Source organism: Echinops telfairi, unplaced genomic scaffold (genome assembly GCF_000313985.2).
Source record: "Echinops telfairi isolate 266 unplaced genomic scaffold, ASM31398v2 ScPeMD7_70;HRSCAF=299, whole genome shotgun sequence".
NCBI classification, from domain to species: domain Eukaryota; kingdom Metazoa; phylum Chordata; class Mammalia; order Afrosoricida; family Tenrecidae; genus Echinops; species Echinops telfairi.
In genome coordinates this window covers 11,779,933-11,786,894 of record NW_022103968.1, presented here as the reverse complement: position 1 = coordinate 11,786,894, position 6,962 = coordinate 11,779,933, and positions in this window count along the sequence as shown.

The window sequence follows — 6,962 nt, the reverse complement described above, 5'->3', positions numbered from 1 at the left end:
TGGATGGTGTAAGATATGACAAAATAATAATAATTTATAAATTATCAAGGTTTCAGAGGAGAGGGGGGAACGGGGAGGGAGGGGAAAATGAGGAGCTGATACCAAGGGCTCAAGTAGAGAGCAGGTGTTTTGAGAATGATGATGGCAACATATGTACACATGTGCTTGACACACTTGGTGTATGTATGGATTGTGATAAGAGTTGTACGAGCCCCTGATAAAATGATTAAAAATATATAAATAAAAATATGCAAAAAAGAATAAATAAAAATAATTTTATGGTTGGGGGGGTCACCACAGCATGAGGAACTGTATGAAAGGGTTGCGGCATTAGGAAGGTGGAGAACCACTGCTTTAGAGGCTAGGATGGTGAGATTACGTCTCATGGACATATTGTCAGGACAGACCAGTCCCTGGGGCAGGACATAAGGCTTGATAAGCAGAGGGGCAGTGGAAGAGAGCAAGGCCCTCCACAGGATGGATTAACGCAGGGCCTGCAACAATGGGCTCACCTGGAAGGTGAGCACGGCTTAGGACCCAGCGGATTTAGTTCTGCTGTACATCAGGTCACTATGAGTCGGAACCTAGCAAGAACAACGTATGGGAAAAGGTGACCATTGCTTGTGACGTCACACTAGGCACAAAAATGCACTCAAACTGGATGATAAGCCTAAATTAAAATCTCTAGCAGAAAACAAGGGGCAGAAAGTCCCAGTGACCCAAGGCAAGCAAAGAGGAAAACAGAAAGTACACCCTTTAAAGAAAAGAATTGCTAATTTGGAATTCAAAATTGAAAATATTCACTCTTTGACAGACAATATTAAAAAGCAAAAATGCAAATCATAGACTTAAAAATGCTGGCTATTTTTAAAAAATACTTTTATTGGGGGCTCTTACATCTCTTATCACAAACCATGCTTATGTCAGATAAGAGATTTGTATCTAGAGTATAAAAAAGAACTCTTAAAACTTAATAGTAAGAAAGCAAACAGCTCATGAAAGCAATGAGCAAATAAACGCGTTACAAAAGCTGTACACATGACTGACAATTACATGAAAAGATACTCAGTACCGTTCGTCAAACTAAAGCCTCAAGGAGATGCCACCAGGTAACGATCAGCATGACCGAAAACAAACACTGACTTTTTCAGGTTTTTGGTAAAGTGGCAGACAGACCACAGTGATTCTCAGACACTGCTGGTGGGGGTCTAAGAAGGTAAACAACACATGCTATTTGGATGCCTCTTAAAAGCTGCAAGATCCATGCGCAGCTATTCCACTCCTCAGAGTGGAACTTCCAACTTCCAACTTCCACTTCCAACCTGAAAACCTGCAAAGACTTCTGTAGGAACATACACATCCTCTTTATTCACAATAGCCACAACTTGGAAATAAGCCAAATAACTGAACAAAATGCAGTATGTCCAACGGAATAGAACCTGGTAATTAAGGCGAACAAGTGACTGAGACACACAGTAACAAGGGGACATCTCAAACTCACTGCGCTGCATGAAAGACGACAGATACAAAAGAGTACCTACTGTGTGCTTTCATGTCTATAAGATTCAGAAAAAGCAAACTTATTTGGGGTAACAAAATGCAGCTCAGTGGTGGTTTGGGGAGGAGGGCATGGCATAGAATGTGCTGTGAGGGAGCATGAGGGAAACTGAGGGGTGGTGGAAATGCTGCATATCATAATTAGAGCAGCTCTTCCATGGGTCGATACATCTATCAAAATTCATCAACTATGTACATATTACATTGATACCATGTATGATGTCTGAATCGTACCTAAACCACAGACTTAAGGAGAATGGCTATCTTTGAACTGTGGTGCTGATGAAGACTATTAACTACACCATGGACGGCCAGGAGAACAAACACATTTGTCTTGGAAGAAAGAAAGCCACAATGTTCCTTAGAAGCGAGGATGGCAAGAGGTTGTTTCCCAGGCTTTGAAGACATTATCAGGAGAGGGTTCTCCCTCCAGGAGGACATCATGCTGGGTACAGTGACGGGCCAGCAAAAATGAGGAAGATCCTCCGTCAGATGGATTGACCCGGTGGCTGCAACCATGTGTTCAAACACAGCAGTGATTGTGAGGTTGGCACAGGACCAGAAACTGGTTTGTTCTGTTGTGGTGGTTGTTATTTGTGCACGTTGCAGCACAAACTAACGTGCCCTCTGTCCTCATCATAAGAGGGCAACCCTGTTAGAGATTGCGGCAGGGCTGAGAGCCTAGTCATTCTACAGCTGGCTATCTCTCCTACGTGGGTGACCTGCCAACTGCCTCCCAGACATGTGAGCCAGCCCAGCCACCATCAGCAGAACCGCCTCATCAACCCACAGCGGAACCACAGATGCGTGAGTGAGTCAGCTGAGCCCCAAGGAGCCTGACCCAGTGAAACCTGCCGAGTCCCAACCTCCACAACTGCTTCTTACGCGAGGCCAACAAGGCTGTGGGATGATCTATACACCGTATGGTGGTGGAGTCGTTTATTGGTAGAAACGTGGCATCTGTTGGTCAGAGGCTGTAGAAGATAAAAGAGAGTCACTACCAGTGACAAAACAGTCGACTCAGCTGATGGCACTTTTAAATCTGTGTGCATCTAATAATAGAACAAAGCTTGACAGCATTGCCAGAGAAGTAGGGGAAAAAGATGTTTAAAAATAAATCTGCAGGTACCTCATGGATGGATGAAGCAGAAAGGGAAAATTGAACACCATAGTCAAATGTCTCTAGGAGCAAGAAAACATGTGCCATCAAAAATGTACTCATAAAGCGAGTTAAAGCAATTTTTAAAGATTGTGATCACACTTCTGATCACAGAGCAATTAAATTACAAATCAATATCAAGACACTAACTTGAATAAACCCATATGTTTGAATACTGGAAAACAACTCCTCCTCAAAAAAGACCCCAAACACTGCCATTGAGTCCACTCTGACTCATCGAGACCCTGTGACAGGACAGAGTGGCATCGCCCCATAGTTCCCAGGGCTACCATTCTTCCCGGAAGCAGACTGCCTCATCTTTCTCCTTCCCGGTGGTTAGTGTGTTAGCATCTCTGACCTTTAGATTAGCAGCAGAGTGCTTTAACCAATGAGCCACTAGGGCTAATTAAATAACTCACAAGTCAACGAAGAGTCGCAATTCTGTTTTTAAAATACGTATATCGAAGAATAAAAATTCTGTATTTTGTGACATACAGCTAAAGGAATGATGCTACCAGGGAGATTTTTAGAACACAAAAGTCAAAAGCCTGAAAAGGAAGGCCCTAAAACAGCTTAAGGCAAAGAAATGATAAAAGTGAGATCCCAAATTAATGAAAGAGCTAAAACAGAGGGGTTTACAAAACAAAATGTTTGGTTCCTTGAGGAAAGAGTCAAAAGATCTAAATCTCTGGTAAGTTATGAACACATTAGGTTTTAAAAGGAGAAAACTTCTGAGGTACGGTTGAGATCATGAGAGTATATTATGAAGAACTTCATGGCCGCAAAAAGCAAGAGAGATAAGGTTGTCCATTGTCCTTGCTTCTATTCAACACTGTGCTGGACCATCGACGGCCGAGTGCAAGTGTGTGTGAAGACTTTTGGCAGTGCCCTGGAATGCCAAGAGAACAAGGGAGGAAGGCGAGGTTGCATCTCAGGTACTTGGCTTCCAGGAGAGACCATTTCCTTGAAAAGAACACCATGCGTGGTAAAGGAGAGGGTCTGCCAAAGAGAAGACCATCAAGAAGATGGATTGGCACCATAGGCCCCAACACAACAATAGTGGGAGAAAGGGGGAACCGATCACAATGACCTACGTATAACCCCTTCCTAGGGGGATGGACAACAAAAATGTCGGTGAAGGAGGACAGCGGTCAGTGTAAGGCATGGGGGGGGGACGCTTATAAATTATCAAGGATTCATGAGGGAGGGAGGGGGGGAGGGAGGGTAGGGTGGGAAATGAGGAGCTGATAGCCAAGGTTCAACTACAAAGAAAATGATGATGGCAACATAATATACAAAAGTGCTTGACACGATGGATGGATGGATTGTGATAAGAGCTATAAGAGCCCCAAATAAAGTGATTTAAACAACAACAACAATATCGATGAGGCTGGTGAAAGAGCGGGCAGTGTTTCCTTCCGTTGTCCCTAGATCACGTGAATCGGGGACGACCTGGTGGCACCTAACAGAAACATCCACAAGAGTACAGCCAGGCACAAAGAGAAATGATTAGAACGAATAGAAACAAAACTGCCATTAATCTGAGATGATAAAATTATCTGCATAGAAAATACCCAAATATCCTACAAATTATAAGAATTAAATTGAGTTCAGTGAAGTTTTTTTAATATTAGATTTACATAGGAGAATCGGTTACCCTTCTATATATCCACAACATAATATTAGCAAGTATAATTAAACAAAAAGATAGAATGAAAAAAATAGCAATAATAAATGTCTGTATTAATACATCAGTAGGACCTTAAGGAAGTTTCACGTTTTTATGAAAGAAAGTGAAGAAAACATAAAGAGATGTGCCCAACTCCTAAGCAGGAAGATGAGGAAATAGAGAGCCCGGTCCTCGCCGCCATGGGATCCATTCGGAGGGCTGGGGCTGTAGCGGGTGCCGACCTGGGTTTCTCAGCCCAGAGTACGCGGCTCAGAACCACGAGGTGCTCCTCAGGAGAAAGGCGAGGATGTCCAGTCCCATAAAGCAGCCGTTCTCAACCTGTGGGGATCGAACGACCCTTTCACAGGGGTTGCCCGATTCATCACAGGAGCAAAACGACAGTGATGAAGTCACAGTGAACATAATTTGAGGAAGGCGGAGAACCACAGCCTGAAAGACTGAGAGTCTCGGAGACTCACGGGGACTGTTCTCCTGTGTCCGACCTGGGCTGCTATGAAGAAATATAAAAAAACGTCGACTCTTCCCAAATTATGATGAAAATTCAATTAAAACCCTCAGAAAGATTTTCATAGAATTTTATAAGCTCCATATATACATATATGACATATAGATATCGTATATCTGTGATAAGCTCCATATATACACACATGTATATATGTGCATACATATACAGAGATTAACACATGTATCACATATATCCTTATATCATACAGCTTGATAAGCTCCATATATGTGGGTTTATAAAGATATATGTAGATATGTGTGTATGCATATACTTGATAAGTGTATATATATACATGTGTGTATGTGTATGTATATCTATATATACATATAAGGAGGTCTTTTCCATTTGGGGGAGCACCCCCTTGTACACACACATGTAGATGGAGTTTATCAAGTTCTATGAAAATCCTTGTAAGAATTTTAATATATGTACTAGCCCCCAATAAAATGATTTTTTAAAGAATTTTGAGACATATATATTTACATAAAAGATAAGATACAGCTACCAAAAATTCATTGTTATGGAGTGGATTCTGGCTCCCAGCAACTCTACGCCACTGCTGAAACAGAACCGACAGACCAATTGGACAGACAGCCAGACACAGGTCTACTTAAATGTGAAAACATGACGATGGCCGTCGAGGTCAGTGGGGTAATGCTGGAGAATTCTTCATTAACAGTTCTGAGAAAATGAGCTGTCAAAAAACTAGACTCACTGTCGTTGAGTCGAGTCCCTAGGGGAACTGCCCTGGTGCGTTTCTGAGGCTGAATGCGTTTAAAGGAGTAGAAAGTCTCAGATCACTTTCCTTTGGTGTGACTGGTAGTTTCGAACTACTGACCTTGTGGTTAGCAGTCCAACTTGTAACCTAAAACGCTACCAGTGCTCCTCTATTTCAATTTTGGAAAAATTTTGGTTGTCAACTTCATACTGAACCCTGAAATACATTTTAGGTAAATTAATGTATGAGACACAAATATTCTAGACATATTATATTTAAAAAGTATGATTATGGTATCAAGTTACGAAGAATTTTGTATAATAGAGTAGAAACCATAAAAGATTGATAAACTTCATAACAATAAGACTAAAATGTTTAGTCAGGAATATAGTTCATTTTTTTGTCCAGATTAATACAATTGCTGAGTACGCATCTATTCTGTTACTGCTGTCAGCTGCACAGCACCCTGATAGTTTATCTGTCTACTCCCCCCAGTTGCTTCCAGGCCCCACCAAGAAAGACACGCCAGCAATAAGCATCCTTGGACCACTCTCTGGAAGAGGCTGTATGAACATCTCCTTGGGGTATGCACTGAAAGGCAGAATTGTTGAGACCGAAGCCCTGTATTGAACCACAAGGTCAGTGATTCAAACCCACCAGCTGCTCCTCAGGACACGGATGTAAAGCCTTCTAGTTTTGGAAACTCTAAGGAGCAGTTCTACTCTGGCCTACAGAGCCACTGTGAGTTGAGTGGGTGTAAGGTTTTTGTAAGTGCTTGCATCCAGCCCTAGCCTGTCAGTTTGTCCTGCGGTGGTCAGCTTGGCTGTTGCATGTTGCTCACGCTGGAAGCTCCGGTGGACAGGTTTCACTTGACCTTGCGGACTAAGACAGACTGGGACTAAAGGCCCGGGTATGTACTTGTGAACATGGAGGCCATCAAGTCTGTTCTCACTCAGGTCCACCCTATGCACAGCAGAGGGAAACCTGCCGGAACCTGTGCCTTGCTCACAACGCTTATGCTGGAGCACACTGACGTAGCCACTGAGTCAATCCATCTCCTTGGGGCTCTTCCTGGTTGGAGCTCCCCTTCTACTTTTCCAGGCATGCTGTCCTTTTTAAGGGACAAGTCTCTCCTGACAACCTGTCCAAAGTACTTGGGACGAAATCTCATCATCCTCTCTCCTGAGGAGCATTCTGGCTGTCCTTCTTCACAGACAGACGTACAAGTTCTTCAGGAAGTTCACGGTGCTCTCAATACTCTTTGCCAGCCCCATAATTCAAATGCATCGATTCTTCTACCATCTTCCCCATGCACTGTCCAACCTTCCAGCCC